A 17,450-nucleotide genomic window follows, 5' to 3' on the forward strand; every position below is an offset into this window, starting at 1 on the left:
CCTTGTCTCTCTCATATATCCTGAGACCAACACCGGTACAACAACACTGCAAACAAAAGAGTTTTGTGAGCTCTGTAGGGGGTTGGAGATAGATCGTCAAAGCAAAAGGCCCTTGTATTGTCTCCGAAGTGCTGATGGATGGGTAGGTATCTGGAGTCATTGTCCTTTTTCCTGCATGTTTTTTTCACAATCTGCTACTGAACTAAACCAACATAGTCCTACAGTAAATGCCCCAGCTACCAGGTCCCAATACATTATTCATAAATTATTGCAGAGTAGCCCCACTTCCACCACACTGAGCACTTTGAAAATCCCACTTGTTTCTTTAAAGCAATTTCATGGGATATGAATGCTTAGGGATACTTTTCAGAGAATTGGGAATTGTACAACTAAAACCACATCCGCAACTTAGGGAAAAATATCCTTTAATTTAGGGTTTCTCAGCTAATGGGTTGGGATCCAGAATTGGGTCACCAGAACGTTTCAAAGGGTCGCATGGCACCTCCTCCTGTGGTTCCTGTCCTGCAGGGCTGGTTGGGCACGCATCCTTGCTCCTGGCACTGCAACCTCTGGGGTCTCAGTGCCACTCAGGTTTGGCCCAGATGTCATGATCACGGGAGTTTGGGTAGGCCAAATTTGAGTGAGTGGCACTGCAACCCCATGAGCCAGGACACAAGTCCATTCACACAAATTTGGTTCAATCAGGGAAGCGGGGCCAAACCTGAGCGGCGCTGCAACCCTGGAGGTTGCAACGCACAGAGCCAAGCCCATCCAGCCCCACAGCACAGAAGCTTCAGGAGCTGCCACTGTGGGGTGAGTGCTGGGCAGGACCCAACCTCCCAGGGGAGCAGAACCTGAGCAAAACCATCTCAGGGCCTCCAACCCTACACTAATTACTGGGTAGTGACAGGCCATGAATATTTACAAATAGCTCCTGAGGCCAAAAAGGTTGAAAACCACTGTTTTAATGTGTCTTCCCTTTTTCCTCCTCCCCCCATAGGCATATAGTTTATGTTGTCTTAAAATATTCCCTAACATAAAGTGGCATTGACTTACTTGGAAATTGAATTTTACAAATACTGCTATATTTTAGTTCGGGAATTTGGTTTGAGATTTTCATGTGTGGGTTCCTAAAATTAAGCAGCCTTGTTTTCAGAAATGCTGAGGAACCATATCATCCATTAAAGTAAATGGATTTGTCTGCACTGGTGAAACTTTACTGAAACAATTAACACTGCTTCAGCTGAACTGCTGTTAAAATTGGTGAGAAGCATGGAGTACAGTTAGAAACATTTTTGCCGCAGTTTTGATTTTAAACTTTTTTTAGAAGGTTTTACTAAAATGGTAATGAAAACAGTTCCAGCCTCTGGAGTCTTGTCTACCCTATGGCTTTCCCCAGTTTTAACATAGTTCAACTGAATCAGTGGGAATATTTTGGTAAAGCTGCTGAGTGTTGACAAGACAATGGGAATTTAGTACTTGGCACTCTTTGAAAATTAGGACATTTATTTAGGTATGTAATTTTAGGATTGCACATTCAAAAATTTTTGGCCTTGGTGTGCATATGTGTACATGAGAGCAAATCAGCTGTAATATGACTTTGAAAAATGAAGTGTAAATCCTTTAGCTCCAATCAAGAGAGATTTTCCCAAAATGTTCTGTACTGTGCAAGGCTGTACAAAGTCATGATTAGGACTATATGGGAGGCTGATCTATGAAAGTCAACTGCAAAGCAAATCCTTGTGCAGAAGAAGTTTTAGAAATACACAAAACCAACTTGAATGTATAGACAGGATGAACTTTTCTCTCTAGTTTAGTCCTCAGTTGTCAATTTATGTCAGTTTAAACATCTGCCTCACCCCACCACCACTACTTACAGACATACAATTAATTTGTAAGGGCTATAAGTTGCTTAACTGTAGACTTGTGAAATAACTTTTTTGCATTGTTTTCTAAACGGAAACACTCTTACTCATCTTCTAAAGAAGGGGTCGGCAACCTTTCAGAAGTGGTGTGCCGAGTCTTCATTTATTCACTTTAATTTAAGGTTTCACATGCCGGTAATACATTTTAATGTTTTTTTTAGAAGGTCTCTCTCTATATAAGTCTATATATTATATAACTAAACTATTGTTGTATTGTAAAATAAACAAGGTTTTCAAAATGTTTAAGAAGCTTCATTTAAAATTAAATTAAAATGTTGATCTTATGCCGCTGGCCCGCTTAGCCCGCTGCTGGTCTGGGATTCCATTCACCTAGGTCGGCAGTAGGCTGAGCAGGGCCTGCGGCTAGGACCCCGGCTGGCAAGGGGCTGGCAGCAGGAACCCCAGACCGGCAGCAGGCTGAGCGGCTCAGCCTGCTGCCGCTCAGGGGTTCCATCCCGCCGGCTCCTGCCAGCCGGGATCCCGGCTGCCAGACCCGCTCAGCCCACTGCCGGTCTGGGGTCCCGGCCCTGCCCACATACAGTGGGTACCTACCTTCTCCCTGGTTCTGGCCATTCTCTTCCTCTCTCTCTCTCTCTCTCTCTGCACTGAGCTGAGGGTGGGAGTGCACTGAGCACAGGACTGGGGGTTGGGGTGTAGGGTCTGGCCAGGAGCTAGAATGAGGGAGGGGGAAGGAGGTTTGGGTGTGGAGCACTTACCTGGGCAGCTCCCATTTGGTGGGAGGGGTGCAGGTGGGAATCTGGAGGGGGGGGCAAGAGATGCAGGAGCTCCCGTTTGGTGCTCAGGGTGGGGGTGGGGGTGTGGGGGGTGCATGGGGTGTGGGGGGTGCAAGAGTCAGGGCAGAGGGCTGGGGGCATATGAGGGGGTGCAGGTGTCAGGCATGGGGTGGGGGGGGCCTGGGTATGTATGGGGGTGCCAGAGTCAGGGCTGGGGTCGTGTTGGGGGGGTGAAGGAGTCAAGCAGAGGGCTGGGGGTGTATGAGGGGGGGTACAGGGCTCAGGGAAGGGGCCTTGGGGGTGTGCGGGGCTGTAGGGCTCAGAGCAGAGGGCTGGGGGTGTGGGCTGGGGTCGTTGGGTGCTCACAGCAGGGGGCTGGAGGGGATATGCCCCGCTTCCCCAAGGCCTTGCCCCCGCTTCCTCTCTACCCCATTCCTTGCAAGGGCTGGCAGGGAAGGAGGGTCGAAGAGGAGGAGGGGCAGGAACCCAGCACACTGTGGGAAGAGGCAGGGGAGCCGGCAGGACCAAACTTCTGTCCCCTCCGCTCCCCGCCCCCTCCCGCGGGGGCAGAAGAGTGGGCCGGGCTGGATTTTTAATGGCACACTGCTGCCTGCCAGGACCCCAGCAGGCAGCAGCGTGCCATTAAAAATGGGCTTGCGTGCTGTCTTTGGCAGAACCCCAAATTCCATGATCTATGTATTAGATCCTGTTGTACTAAAATCTTTGGAAGTGAGGGGAAGAAGAGGCTCTATAAATACTTGAAACTACCTTAAAAGTAAGAGTGGGGTGTGGTCTAAGTACAGGATTATGTGCTAGGATACTATGATGATGAGATCTATAGAAGAATCTAGATGCATAGGATGTCCTGAGTTCTAATTTAGGCTCTGACATGGATTTTGTGGCTTACAACTTGTGGTCACTTACAATTTGTGTCTCCATTTTCCCATCTGTAAAAAATGGGATAATTATTTAACTGACATGAATGTTCAGGATCAGATAGTTAATACATGTAAAGCACTTTGAAAGGACCATCTTTTTATTTTGTGTTTTTACAGTACTTAGCACATTGGGCTCCTGGTCCATGACTGGGGCTCCTAGGTGCTACCCTTATACAAACAAATAATAGTGTTTTAGCAGTTTTAAATATTATTTTTTATTAAGTACAGAAAAGAAGGATGGGCCAGTGGTTAAGGTACTAGCCTAGGTCTTGGGAGAGCTGGGTTCAAGTCCCTGATCCATCACAGACATCTGGTGTGACCTTGGGCAAGTCATTTAATTTCTCTGTGCCTTGTGTAAAATAGGGATAATAGAACTTCCCTACCTTACGGCAGTGTTATGACGTGCTCAGATACTACAGTAATGGGAGCCATGTAAGTACCATAGATTTTTGAGACCAGGGCAGGCAGCAGTTATCCCAGGGATGGGCAAACTTTTTGGCCCAAGGGCCACATTGGGGAACAGAAATTGTATGGTGGGCCATGAATGCTCACAAAATTTGACTTTGGGTATGGGAGGGGGGTGAAGGCTCTGACTGGGGGTGTGGGCTCTGGGGTATGAGAGGTTTGGGGTGCAGGAGGGTGCTCCGTGCTGGGATCAAGGGGTTTGGAGAGCGGTAGGGTGATCAGGGCTGGGGCAGGGGGTTGGAGCATGGGAAGAGGCTCAGGGGTGCAGCCTCCGAGCGGCGCTTACCTCAAGCGGCTCCCGGAAGCAGTGGCACGTCCCTTCTCCAGCTCCTAAGTGTGGAGAGGCCCGCAACCCTCAGAGTGGGGCCGAGCTGCGTGGTGCGGCCCCTGACCTGGCGCCCTGGCTGGAGCACCAGAGCAGGGCCAAGCTGCGTGGTGCGGCCTCCGATACGGCTCTCCAGCAGGAGCTTGCGGGCTGGCTTAAAACGGCTCACGGGCCGGATCTGGCCTGTGGGCCATAGTTTGCCCATATCTGAGTTAACCTGTCCATTGGACGGGCTTCATGCCCTTGGTTGGTTGTATTTTTTATTTTATTTTTTTCAGTACTAAATATTGGGGTTTCAGCCTCTAATTGATGGGAAAAGCAAATACAAATATATGGCATTTTCCCTAGTGATGGCAAGAAAAGGTCCATATCCCAGCTAAGGAAGAACCTTTCCCTCTGGGTTTTATGCCTTCTGAGGGACTCTGAAACAATTATCAAGTGCCTGGTGATCATACACAGCAATTGGATTAGGCACAGCCAAGGATTTAATTTGAAAGAGGTGAGGATCATTGTGTAATGTAACAGTCCAGAGATGCCAAAGAGGGGAGCTGCTTTACAATTATATTTAAATGGCAGAACCCAGGAGCTTCTTCCTGTCGCATCCTGTCCCAGGACCAGTTTTTATAGTTATCAGTCTGTCATGAGTGGACCCAGTCTGCTAGGGTTCCACACAGGGTTCTCTCTAATTTTTCCCACCCATGTGCGGAATGAATTTTGTTATGTGCACCAATATGGTGGAGATGGGTGATTCGGAGTGTGGGACGGGGCTCAGGGCTGGGGCAGAGGGTTGGAGTGGGGAGGGGTGAGGGCTCTGGCTGGGGGTGCGGGCTCTGGGGTGGGGTTGGGGATGAGGGGTTTGGGGTGCAGTAGGGCTCTCTGGGGCTACAGTGGGGAGAAAGGACTCTCCTCCTCCCCCCTCCCTCCAGCTCTCTCTCCCTGCAGCAGCACCAAGGCTGGGAGGGAGAGGTGTCTCTTGCCCGGCTGCGGCAGGTCCAGGCTGGGCGAGGGGCACCTGTCCCCAAGCCAGGTCGGGGGAGGGGCACCACACCAGGTCAAGGGCTTGGGGAGAGGCATCTCTCCCTGCTGCAGCCCTAAGCTCCTGTGCGGCGCTTAATAGGCAGCCATGCAGCTTAGAGGGAACTAGGTTCCACGTGCTTCTAAGATAACTGGGTCTGGGCAGAGAGTAGTGTCAGGTATTTACAAGATCTATGTTAAGCTCCAGTCTTTAAGCAGTCCCTTGGGAGGATGTGTTCAGTGTGACAGAGCCCCACTTGGCCTCTCCATGTAGCAAAGTGTCCTAAATGCCTCCTAGTCTGAGCCTTGGGTTCCAGAACTCATGTTATTCATAGTGAAGTCTGTCCTGTGAGTCCCACTGTTGTGGACTTCTGTACAGAGACTTGTACTCCTTTCAGGGATCAATGCACTTCAGCAAGTATCTGAAGTCATTCCATGTAGCCCTTGCAAATCCAAGTAGGCTTTAGTAGTTGATTGGAATACAGCATCAAGAAGTCCCTAAATTACCATAGAGAAGCAGAGGTTAAGACATAGCCCACATTGGCTAAAGCCAGGGCTGTTATAAGTAAGGGTCCGTGTTTTTCATGGAGGTCTTGGAAGTCATGGATTCCAGGACTTTCCGTGATCTCCAGGACTTCTGCAGCGGCTGGTGTATCTGGCCCAGGAGCTGCCTGAGCAGCTCAGGCAGAACCCTGGGCCAGACGCACCAGGAGTTGGCGGGGGCTCGGGGCTAGGTATTGGGGTGCGGGGTGGTGCTTATCTGGAGGGGGGGGCTCCCCTCCCTCAGCTCCGAGCTCCATGTGCTGCCTCTGCTGGCAGGCACGGCCCCCGCAGCTCTCAATGCCAATGGTAGGTGCAGAACTGGGGCTTGGGAACTGGGGCTTGAGCGGAGACAGCACGTGGAGCTCAGGAGCTGGTAGGGAGCCTGCCCCAGCACTGCCAACCCTCCCCCCCAGCATTCGTGGTGCACCCCCCCGGAGTATGTGTGGCGTCCCACCCCAGACATGCCCCCCGAGCATCCACAGCGCCCCCACTACAAGCACCTGCGGCGCCCCCCCGGACCGTCTCCCCCTCACCCCCCAAGTTTTAGTCAGTGGTATATAATAAAAGTCATGAATAGGTCATAGGCCATCTCTTTTTGTTTATTTTTGCCCGTGACCTATATCCGTGACTTTTACTAAAAATACCTGTGACTAAAACGTAGTCTTAGTCATGAGCCATGGTTCTGTAAAATCCATCTTCATTTCCTTTCGCTGTCTCAAGTTATGTCTACATGGTTCCACTGTTCAGACAATGGGTGTGTGAACTGCAGTGCACACAAGCATGCTTTAGCTCCCTCATGTGAACACTGCTGGCGCAAACTGAAAGGTACTTCATTCGCATCAGCATAGAGCTGTTTGAAAGACTACTTTAACACAAACTCCCTACCATTTAGTTTGTGCCACCAGCATCCACAGAGAGGAGTTATGGCACAGCCCATCAGTGCATGCTGCAGCTCGAACCCGCCATAGTTGAAATGTGGGGCCGTGTAGATGAGCCCTATTGTAAGAGCCTGTGGAACTAGAACCTGGTTTGCAGTGGGGTTCTGGGTTGCTGGGTTTCTGCTGGAGGACCCTGTGAAGCTAGACGCTGCAGGAAGTACTGCCCAGCAGCACCTGACTAGTGTCCACCCCTCCCCCCCCCACAGCCCACTGATTGGTTCATGCTGGTATATAAACTAGGAAGTCTTTATAGGGAGCTGTCTGAGCAATGATGCAGAGTGTCTGCTTGCTTCGGCTCCAGACCTTGCTTTGCTGTGGACCCTAGACTCTGTCTTCTGACCCCAGTTCATCCCTGAGTTTTCTACTTGCCTTGTGTCTGTAACCTGGTGCCTGACTCTGACTCCCTGGCATCCTGACCCGGCTTGAACTCCACCCCGCTACTTCTCTCCTGACATCAACTTGGTATCTGACCAGTGTACATAGACCACCCACAGCCTGGCCCTGTCACCCCTGTTCCTTTTTGTCTTAGGCCGTGCCTACATTAGCGAGCTTACAGTGGCACAGCTGTACTGATGTAGCTGTGCTAGTGTAATATCATTCGTGTAACTGCTCTATGCCAATGGGAGAGAGCTTTCCTGTTAACATAATAAAACCACCTCCAGGAACAGTGGTAGCTATGTTGGCAGGAGAAGCTTTCCCGCCAACATAGCACTGTGCACACTATCACATATGCTCGCAAAACTTACGTCACTCAGGGTTTTTTTCCTCTTTTTTCTGCATGATATAAGTTTTGCCGACATAAGTGGTAGTGTAGATATAGCCTACGTCTTAGGTTGGAGACCGGTGTCTCTGTGAGCCCAATTGTAATCACCACCTCCTGTCACCTCCGCCCATTTTCTCATCCTGTGAAGCTATCCTGAGTTCACATGTTTAGCTTGCTGGGAGCCTGTCCTTGATGAGTGTCAGTTGCCCAGTCCTTGGGATTTCCAATGTCTTTGTAGGGTCTTCCACTCATGTCTTCTGCTTATACCAACATGATAAGATAGAGTTATAAAGATAGTTCATAAAAATAGGAGAGACAGTTCCTACTTCCATCACAACTAGTCACTGTTTCTAGCTCTGGATGTATAGGGCTCTCTCTCCCAGACTGACCTCTTGTCCAACACCCTTCCTTAAAACACGGAACTCTGTATTCCAGTCACCCTAGATTCTAAAACCATTGCTTCAAATCTCCTGAGCTGTCCCCCCAAGTCACTGAAAGATGATCCTTCAGAGTCTCACCTAGCCTGTAGGTTTTAGTTTAACCCTTCAGCGACAATGTGTCTGGAAAGCAAAGAATACTGGCTTAACAAATGATAGCTAACCACAACCACTTTACTCTTAAAAACTTTGGGAGTTACAGAGCCTTGTACAATAACAAAAGTCCTGAGACACACCCTTCCCTAGTCTGATCTCACCCCTTCTGTGAGTCCAAGGTTTGTCAGCATTTCAGGTTTGGCAATGGTTGCTTAGAGCAGCATCCTCTCTGACTCTCTCTCTCTTTGCCCTGTGCATCCCCTGACTCCTGCAATGCTCCAGGCTCCTCCCCTGAATCATCCTCTCCCCCACCCTGTGTCAAAAGTCCATCGTTCCAGATTGGTCAGTTCTTGACAGACAATCAGTCAATGGCTGTAGATCGGGGTAGTCAATTATTTTTTCTCAAGGTCCAAATTTCTTGGTCAAGGTCCAGACTCCAGAGAAAATGATGATAATAATAATTAATAAATGATAATAAGTCCATTCAGAAGTGTCTGGCAGTCTGAATTTGGCCCATAGTCTGCCTACTCTAGATTCATGGTTTCTCAGAGATTGTGCTTCAGTGAGGTCTCATGTATCTGGCCTTGACAGGTACTGCCTGCAATTCAATACAGTACACTAAGCTGCCTTGTGCAATTATAGACAAAATGTTCAGTACATAGTAATAATTATACCTTGCTCTTATATAGAGCTTTTCACAAGTGTATTTTAACATCCTTTACAAAGCTGGTCATTATCCCCATTTTGATGGAGAAACTGAGGCACAGAGCAGTGAAATGATTTACCCAAGGTCACCCATCAGGCCAGTGGTAGAGCTGGAACTGGACCCCAGGTCTGCTGAGTGTCAGTCCAGTGCTCTAGCAATAGCATACACTGCCTTTCTAATACAAAATAGAGTTCACAATTTGATATAGAAATATACCAGTCTGTCACATCCTCATCTGAACAACTGCAAAAGCTAATTATTATCGAATTGAGCCCAAAATTATCATTAGTAATTGGGAAGAAAACGAATGCAGCAGTAATGGTGAATATGCATCTGCTTAACCTCACATGAAATACGAATGCATTTTATATATGCTTTTTAAAAAACATGGCCAACACAACTAAATTAGAGGCACTGAGAAAATTGGGCATAGTTTATGATCATGGTTGACTGCAAAGTCATTTCTGACCATAGTTGAATAACAATAAGAGAGAGGGTTTGTCCGATAAAATATATTTATATATACAGATATGTTACAGTTACTGTAATAAATGTTAAATTCCCTGTTAGGATTGCATATGGTTTAAAATTGATTCTCCTCCATGATGTCTTGGAGCAAAACTTTTCTTTGGAAGGGAAAATGATGTAACTTCAGTTGCAGAATTAACTATCCACCTCATAGAAAAAAGACTTAAAATGCCATGTAGATTCTCTGTATATCCAAAATACTGAAATCTAATTTATAGGACAATATTTCTAAAAGAAACAGACCCAGGTGCATCGGAGTCAAATTTATCAGGGTTTTCACTCTGCACAGGAGTCTGCAGTGCAGGAACAAAATGCATTTTCTGGTTATCTGGGCACATGAAGGGTAGTATTAGAATTATGTGGATGAAGTGAGAGAGAATACAATATACCTCCCCCAGGAGCTGGATAATATGCCCTGACTAAAATGACATCATAATGTTACCCCTACTGTGGCCTTTTTCAGCTAAGAAATGAAAATGAATGTATAGTTTGGTATGGAACTAGAGGGAAATGACTTTGGTGACCTTTACTTGGTGAGTGGTAAACCAACTACTGTTGATCAGCTTGTTGTTTCACATCCTTTCCTAATGTAGGCTGGAAAATACCTTGATAAAATATAGCTGATAAAATCATCTGGATAATTGCACTAGTAATTGTAAATTGAGAGCCAACTTCAGCCCAGTCTTGCATCCGCTGTGATCCCACTGAAATCATAGGGGTGCAAGTAAAAATAAAACTTTAATCTTAATTATTAAATATAACTATAACTAGTAATCAAGTGGAGATAGTAACTTCCATAAAAATAATCCATTTTGTTTAGTGGCTATTTGTTCAACTATTCTTTAATTGCCTGTCGATGTTGTTTAATTACTACTAGCTATAATTGTATTTGGACTGTTTCCATTCCGCTACTGAATTAAGTTTAAAGAATAACAAATTTATCTCAGCATAAGCTTTCGTGAGCTACAGCTTGCTTCATCAGATGCATGCAGTGGAAAATACAGTGGGGAGATTTATATACACAGAGAACATGAAACAATGGGTGTTACCATACACACTGTAATGAGAGTGATTTGGTAAGGTGAGCTATTACAGCAGGAGAGCGGGGAGAACCCTTTTGTAGTGATAATCAAGGTGGGCCATTTCCAGCAGTTGACAGGAACGTGTGAGGAACAGTAGGGGGGGAAATAAACATGGGGAAATAGTTTTACTTTGTGTAATGACACATCCACTCCCAGTCTTTCTTCAAGCCGAAGTTAATTGTTTCCAGTTTGCAAATTAATTCCAATTCAGCAGTATCTAGTTGGAGTCTGTTTTTGCAGTTTTTTTGTTGAAGAATTGCCACTTTTAGGTGTGTAATTGAGTGACCAAAGAGATTGAAGTGTTCTCCGACTGGTTTTTGAATGTTATAATTCTTGACATCTGATTTGTGTCCATTTATTCTTTTACGTAGAGACTGTCCAGTTTGGCCAATGTACATGGCAGAGGGGCATTGCTGGCGCATGGTGGCATATATCACATTGGTAGATGCTGCCAACATGTGACAGCAATCATAGAATCCTAGAATATCAGGGTTGGAAGGGACCTCAGGAGGTCATCTAGTCCAACCCCCTGCTCAAAGCAGGACCAATCCCCAACTAAATTATCCCAGCCAGGGCTTTGTCAAGCCTGTCCTTAAAAACTTCTAAGGAAGGAGATTCCACCATCTCCCTAAGTAACGCATTCCAGTGTTTCACCACCCTCCTAGTGAAAAGTTTTTCCTAATATCCCACCTAAACCTCCCTCACTGCAACTTGAGACCATTACTCCTCATTCTGTCATCTGCTACCACTGAGAACAGTCTAGATCCATCCTCTTTGGAACCCCCTTTCAGGTAGTTGAAAGCACCGATCAAATCCTCCCTCATTCTTCTCTTCCGCAGACTAAACAATCCCAGTTCCCTCAGCCTCTCCTCAGAAGTCATGTGTTCCAGTCCGCTAATCATTTTTGTTGCCCTCCACTGGATGTTTTCCAATTTTTCCACATCCTTCTTGTAGTGTGGGGACGAAAACTGGACACAGTACTCCAGTAGAGGCCTCACCAATGTCGAATAGAGGGGAACGATTACGTCCCTCGATCTGCTGGCAGTGCCCCTATTTATACAGCCCAAAATGCCATTGGTCTTCTTGGCAACAAGGGCACACTGTTGACTCATATCCAGCTTCTCATCCATTGTAAACCCTAGGTCCTTTTCTGCAGAACTGCTGCCGAGCCATTCCATCCCTAGTCTGTAGCGGTGCATGGGATTCTTCCATCCTAAGTGCAGGACTCTGCACTTGTCCTTGTTGAACCTCATCAGATTTCCTTTGGCCCAATCCTCTAATTTGTCTAGGTCCCTGTGCATCCTATCCCTACCCTTCAGCATATCTACCTCTCCTCCCAGTTTAGTGTCATCTGCAAAGTTGCTGAGGGTGCAATCCATACCATCATCCAGATCATTAATGAAGATATTGAACAAAACTGGCCCCAGGACCGACCCTTGGGGCACTCCACTTGATAGCGGCTGCCAACTAGACATGGAGCCATTGATCACTACCCGTTGAGCCCGACAATCTAGCCAACTTTCTATCCACCTTATAGTCCATTCATCCAGCCCATACTTCTTTAACTTGCTGGCAAGAATACTGTGGGAGACCGTGTCAAAAGCTTTGCTAAAGTCAAGGAACAACACGTCCACCTCTTTCCCCTCGTCCACAGAGCCAGTTATCTCATCATAGAAGGTAGTTAGATTAGTCAGGCATGACTTTCCCTTGGTGAATCCATGCTGACTGTTCCCGATCACTTTCCTCTCCTCTAAGTGCTTCAGAATTGATTCCTTGAGGTCCTGCTCCATGATTTTTCCAGGGACTGAGGTGAGGCTGACTGGCCTGCAGTTCCCAGGATCCTCCTCCTTCCCTTTTTTAAAGATGGGCAGTACATTAGACTTTTTCCAGTCGTCCGGGACCTCCCCCGATGGCCATGAGTTTTTAAAGATAATGGCCAATGGCTCTTGAATCACATCCGCCAACTCCTTTAGCGCTCTTGGACACAGCGCATCCGGCCCCATGGACTTGTGCTCGTCCAGCTTTTCTAAATAGTCCCGAACCACTTCTTTCTCCACAGAGGACTGGTCATCTCTTCCCCATGCTGTGCTACCCAGTGCAGTAGTCTGGGAGCTGACCTTGTTCGTGAAGACAGAGGCAAAAAAAGCATTGAGTACATTAGCTTTTTCCACATCCTCCGTCACTAGGTTGCCTCCCTCATTCAGTAAGGGGCTCACACTTTCCTTGACTTTCTTCCTGATGCTAACATACCTGAAGAAACCCTTCTTGTTACTCTTAACATCTCTTGCTAGCTGCAACTCCAAGTGTGATTTGGCCTTCCTGTTTTCACTCCTGCATGCGAGAGCAATATTTTTATACTCTTCCCTGGTCATTTGTCCAATCTTCCACTTCTTGCAAGCTTCTTTTCTGTGTTGAAGATCAGCAAGGATTTCACTGTTAAGCCAAGCTGGTCGCCTGCCATATTTACTATTCTTTCTACACGTCGGGATGGTTTGTCCCTGTAACCTCAATCAGGATTCTTTAAAATACAGCCAGCTCTCCTGGACTCCTTTCCCCCTCATGTTATTTTCCCAGGGGATCCTGCCCATCGGTTCCCTGAGGTTGTCGAAGTCTGCTTTTCTGAAGTCCAGGGTCCATATTCTGCTGCTCTCCTTTCTTCCTTGTGTCAGGATCCTGAACTCGACCATCTCATAGTCACTGACTTCCAGGTTCCCATCCACTTTTGCTTCCCCTACTAATTCTTTCCGGTTTGTGAGCAGCAGGTCAAAAAGAGCTCTGCCCCTAGTTGGTTCCTCCAGCACTTGCACCACGAAATTGTCCCCTACAATTTCCAATAACTTCCTGGATTGTCTGTGCACCGCTGTATTGCTCTCCCAGCAGATATCAGCAATGCCCCTCTGCCATGTACATTGGCCAAACTGGACAGTCTCTACGTAAAAGAATAAATGGACACAAATCAGACGTCAAGAATTATAACATTCAAAAACCAGTCGGAGAACACTTCAATCTCTTTGGTCACTCAATTACACACCTAAAAGTGGCAAAAAAACTTCAAAAACAGACTCCAACGAGAGATTGCTGAATTGGAATTAATTTGCAAACTGGATACAATTAACTTCGGCTTGAAGAAAGACTGGGAGTGGATGTGTCATTACACAAAGTAAAACTATTTCCCCATGTTTATTTCCCCCCCTACTGTTCCTCACACGTTCTTGTCAACTGCTGGAAATGGCCCACCTTGATTATCACTACAAAAGGTTCCTCTTCTCCCCCCCCCCCCGCTCTCCTGCTGGTAATAGCTCACCTTACCTAATCACTCTTGTTACAGTGTGTATGATAACACCCACTGTTTCATGTTCTCTGTGTATTTAAATCTCCCCACTGTATTTTCCACTGCATGCATCCGATGAAGTGAGCTGTAGCTCACGAAAGCTTATGCTTTTTTACAAATAAATTTGTTAGTCTCTAAGGTGCCACAAGTACTCCTTTTCTTTTTGCAGATAGAGACTAACACGGCTGCTACTCTGAAACCTGAATTAAGTTTAAGTTTCTCATCCTTGTTGTATTGTGCAAGCATTAAAGACATCTGCCTACTTTTCTGCTCTTGTCTTCTGTTGTGCCTGTGGTCTTTGTGCCTTTCCTGTGCCTTTCTGTATGCTTGCAATGATCTCCATATCCAGTGCACTGGACTCCATCCCTCTTGAATTGATTCTTTATCCTCAAAGGTACAAATTCTAGTCCACTATCAAGCCTACACTAACATCTTCCCAATTAAAAAAAACAACCCTTGCTTCCCTATTTTTTTGTTCTGATTAAAATTTTGTCAGTCCTTTGTGTCTGTGTGTTTATATAATCATAGCCCCCGTCACAAAGTTCTCTACAGTGTCCTTATCTGTGTCTTGTACAGCTCTAAGAAAACCCACACTGTTCAACAAAGAGTAGATAGTAATATTTAGTTGTCAAGGCTGATTCCCAACTCTGGCACTTCGAGTGCAGAAGGTAGGAGCCCACAGGGATTTTAAAAGATAATACTTGGCACTCCAGGCTTGTATTAAACCCCCAAGGTTACAGCTTTTCTCTGACCTTGGCTTGGTAAATGCTGCCACCACCCAAGTGAAAAACTGCCTCTTTCAAATCCTGGAATAACTCACTTGGGAAGTTTTCCCTGAGGCCCCTTGGCTTTTCCACCCCTCCCTCGGGGAAGCTGAGAAGAAAACAAACAAAAGGGAAACCCAGCTGTTGACATCAGCTAATTGAAAAACATATGCACAGACCTTTTAAGACACAAAATCCAATCAGGTTCTTAAAAAGGGTAAATTTTATTAAAAACAAAAAGAAAGAAAATACATCTGGAACTTAGACTTTTGCTAAATCTTAAAAAAAAAAAAAAATTCCAAAAATTAAGCACCCAAAATAGCTTTCTTGGGGGTTCAGCTTAAAGGTTACAAGCAAACAAGAGCATCTGGGATTAGCACAGAGCAATCCACAAGCCTTACAGAAAAGAAAATAAGTAACCCTAATGCATCTATCTAAACATTCCCTGTCCCAATGAATTCTTCTAGGTATGGATGATGAATTTTCATACCTGGTTCAAACTTTACACAGCATTTCAGCTTCCCCCATCTCTACAGCCCAGATAACACAACAGAGAGACAAAGGGAAAGGTTTTTTTCCCATTTTAAAAAGTTCTAGCCTTCCCATTGGCTCTTTTAGTCAGGTGTTTACCTGGGGGACTTTTTAACCCTTTACAAGTAGTGCAAGCAGCCACCAAGAGAGACTTTATAGCTAACTGGCTGGCTGGGTGTCCATAAAAGGGAGCTTCCCCTTACCCCCCCCCCCCCCCCGTCATTTATCACATTAGTTTAATCACATAAATAGCACATTGAAAATTGAGAATTTCAAAGGCCATATTTTTTCCTTTGGTATACATATATGTTCCAGTTGACTTCAGTAGGAATTACACATGTATATGATAGGGCAGATTTTGGTCCTAAGAATTTAAATATTTCTCCCATTGTTTAGGGCAGGTGGTACAACTTTGAAAATAACTTCTGAGGGCCAAATGATATTTTATTTCAACTAGAAAAATAGGAGAAAACTATCAAAGTTCAGGCAACTTCACCTGAATTCCCCTCTCCCGGGTCCACCATTGGCACCCAGTCTTAGGCTTCTGTCTCCTCAGCCATCACTTTTCTTGGGCAGAGACACACGGCTCCCTCCTGACTGGGATATTTCCAGGCTGCACAGTTCCCTCCCTCCACTGAGTTCCCCAGCAAGTCAGACTGCCTAAACAGGCCTGCCTTGAGTTCCCCTCAGAGAATATAAACAGTGTAATTGCCCACTGTTAAAAGTTACCACATAGTCCTTTATAAGCAAGCACATTTATTCTTAGGGTAAAAGCATTACAGAGAAAACATATTAATAACAATAAAAGAATCTACATCCCTACTTATAAACTTATCAGAGATCACCCCCAATTCCAACAAGAGCTCTGGTAGGATTCAGTCCTTCAAACTCCGTCAAGGTGTTTTTCTGTCTTCACAAGTTCTTAACAGCTCTTACTTTAGAACAAGAACACCCATTAATCTGTGAGTCATTCTTTTATACAGTTTTGGTCTAAAGGTCCCCTCCTCAGGTTGAAACTTAAAAAGGCTGAGTTCTTGCATAACCAGAAGAGGTATATTTGAATACATGTCCCCCTGGGAAACCCATCTCACTTTGTCCCATAAATTCATTCTTGTCTGGCAGAATAACACTTCCTAGGGCTACATGCCATTCCACAATAATACATAAACTTTACATTTTTTAATAAAATGCACTGCAAAGCTACTTATACTTAATTCATTCGGATTTTTCAAGGATATTGCAGGAAATTGCCATATCTGTCACTAGAACATAGTAAGATGTAATTGTATATTTTATGTATCCCCAACTATTGTCTTCTAAAGAGTAGAATGTTAGATAATGCAATCTGAAGACAGAATCATTTTTGAATTTTTTATTAATATTTTAGTGTTTTAAATTCTTTATAATGTTACATTAAAATGTTTTACATTAAAAGGCTAATTAGTTTATTGTCTCTTTGCACATACAAAGATTAGGTTTAATTCAGTCAAGAAGTAGCACAGAAAGACATATCTAATATCACTATGTAAATTGTTCCAACCCTTCTTTGTCCATTGTTTTCCAAACATAACAAGCTTTAATGCACCTGTTTGATTTTTTTTTTTTTTTTTTTTTAAACAACTTCAATCGACAGCACCGGTGACTTTTCTATTCTCTGCTGTTAGGGAAAAAGCATGAAACATTATTTGTTTGTTTCGTTAGCATTTGACAAATTAAGTGCTTTCTTACAAAGTGAATGCCTTTCAGTTGCTTTCTAAAATGTGGTTTTAAACAACCAGTAGTGCATGTTGCACTAACTCTGCATTCTAGTTTGTTGCAAAGATTATTTGGCCTTTGCTCTTGCTAGCTAAGGTGGGGCTGGGTGATTCAGGTTGTTCTCTTTTCCCTTCTTACCTGCAGATTTGCATGTTTGACCTAGCAGAGTAATTGGGCCCACAGCAACATGGGCGTGCCTCCCTGAGAAACACTTAGTTTCATGTATGACTCATAAGCTGAAGCACAGACACTACTTCCCCAATCTACAGTAGCCATTTTAACTGCATAAAACTGCTGGATTTCTTTTTTACTTTCTGGCTCTTGGGACTATGCAAACACCTTAAAACAAATTAAGGTAACGTTTCTGTCTTGCTGTGGTACAGTATCTAAATAGGAGTGATAATTCTAATAGCACAGTAGGTGTACCTGTTGAAGAAACATGGCTGTATGTTCTTTACCTCTGTTAATGTATGAACTCAGTCACATGCTTGATTGCACTTAACTACCAGGGGAAAACAAAGAATGTCAGTTCTTGTAGGTTTTGGCCTTGAGGGCAAAGCATCTTTTAAAATCTA

General features: G+C 45.2%; 1 protein-coding gene across 6 annotated transcripts in view; it reads left to right on the top strand.

Annotated features, from left to right (window-relative positions):
- ELF1 (E74 like ETS transcription factor 1) overlaps positions 1-17,450 on the top strand; it is a 148,694-nt gene that overhangs the window by 30,767 nt on the left and 100,477 nt on the right. Inside the window, exon 1 of one of the 6 annotated variants that reach the window (XM_073345863.2) lies at positions 17,023-17,230. The exons of the other annotated variants lie outside the window; for them this stretch is intronic. The gene's annotated coding sequence lies outside the window, so the exon portion shown is untranslated. Of the gene's footprint in view, positions 1-17,022; positions 17,231-17,450 lie in introns of those variants that run through there. 6 annotated transcript variants of the gene reach the window in all.

This window comes from Lepidochelys kempii, chromosome 1, assembly GCF_965140285.1.
Source record: "Lepidochelys kempii isolate rLepKem1 chromosome 1, rLepKem1.hap1, whole genome shotgun sequence".
In the NCBI taxonomy this organism is placed as follows: Eukaryota; Metazoa; Chordata; order Testudines; family Cheloniidae; genus Lepidochelys; species Lepidochelys kempii.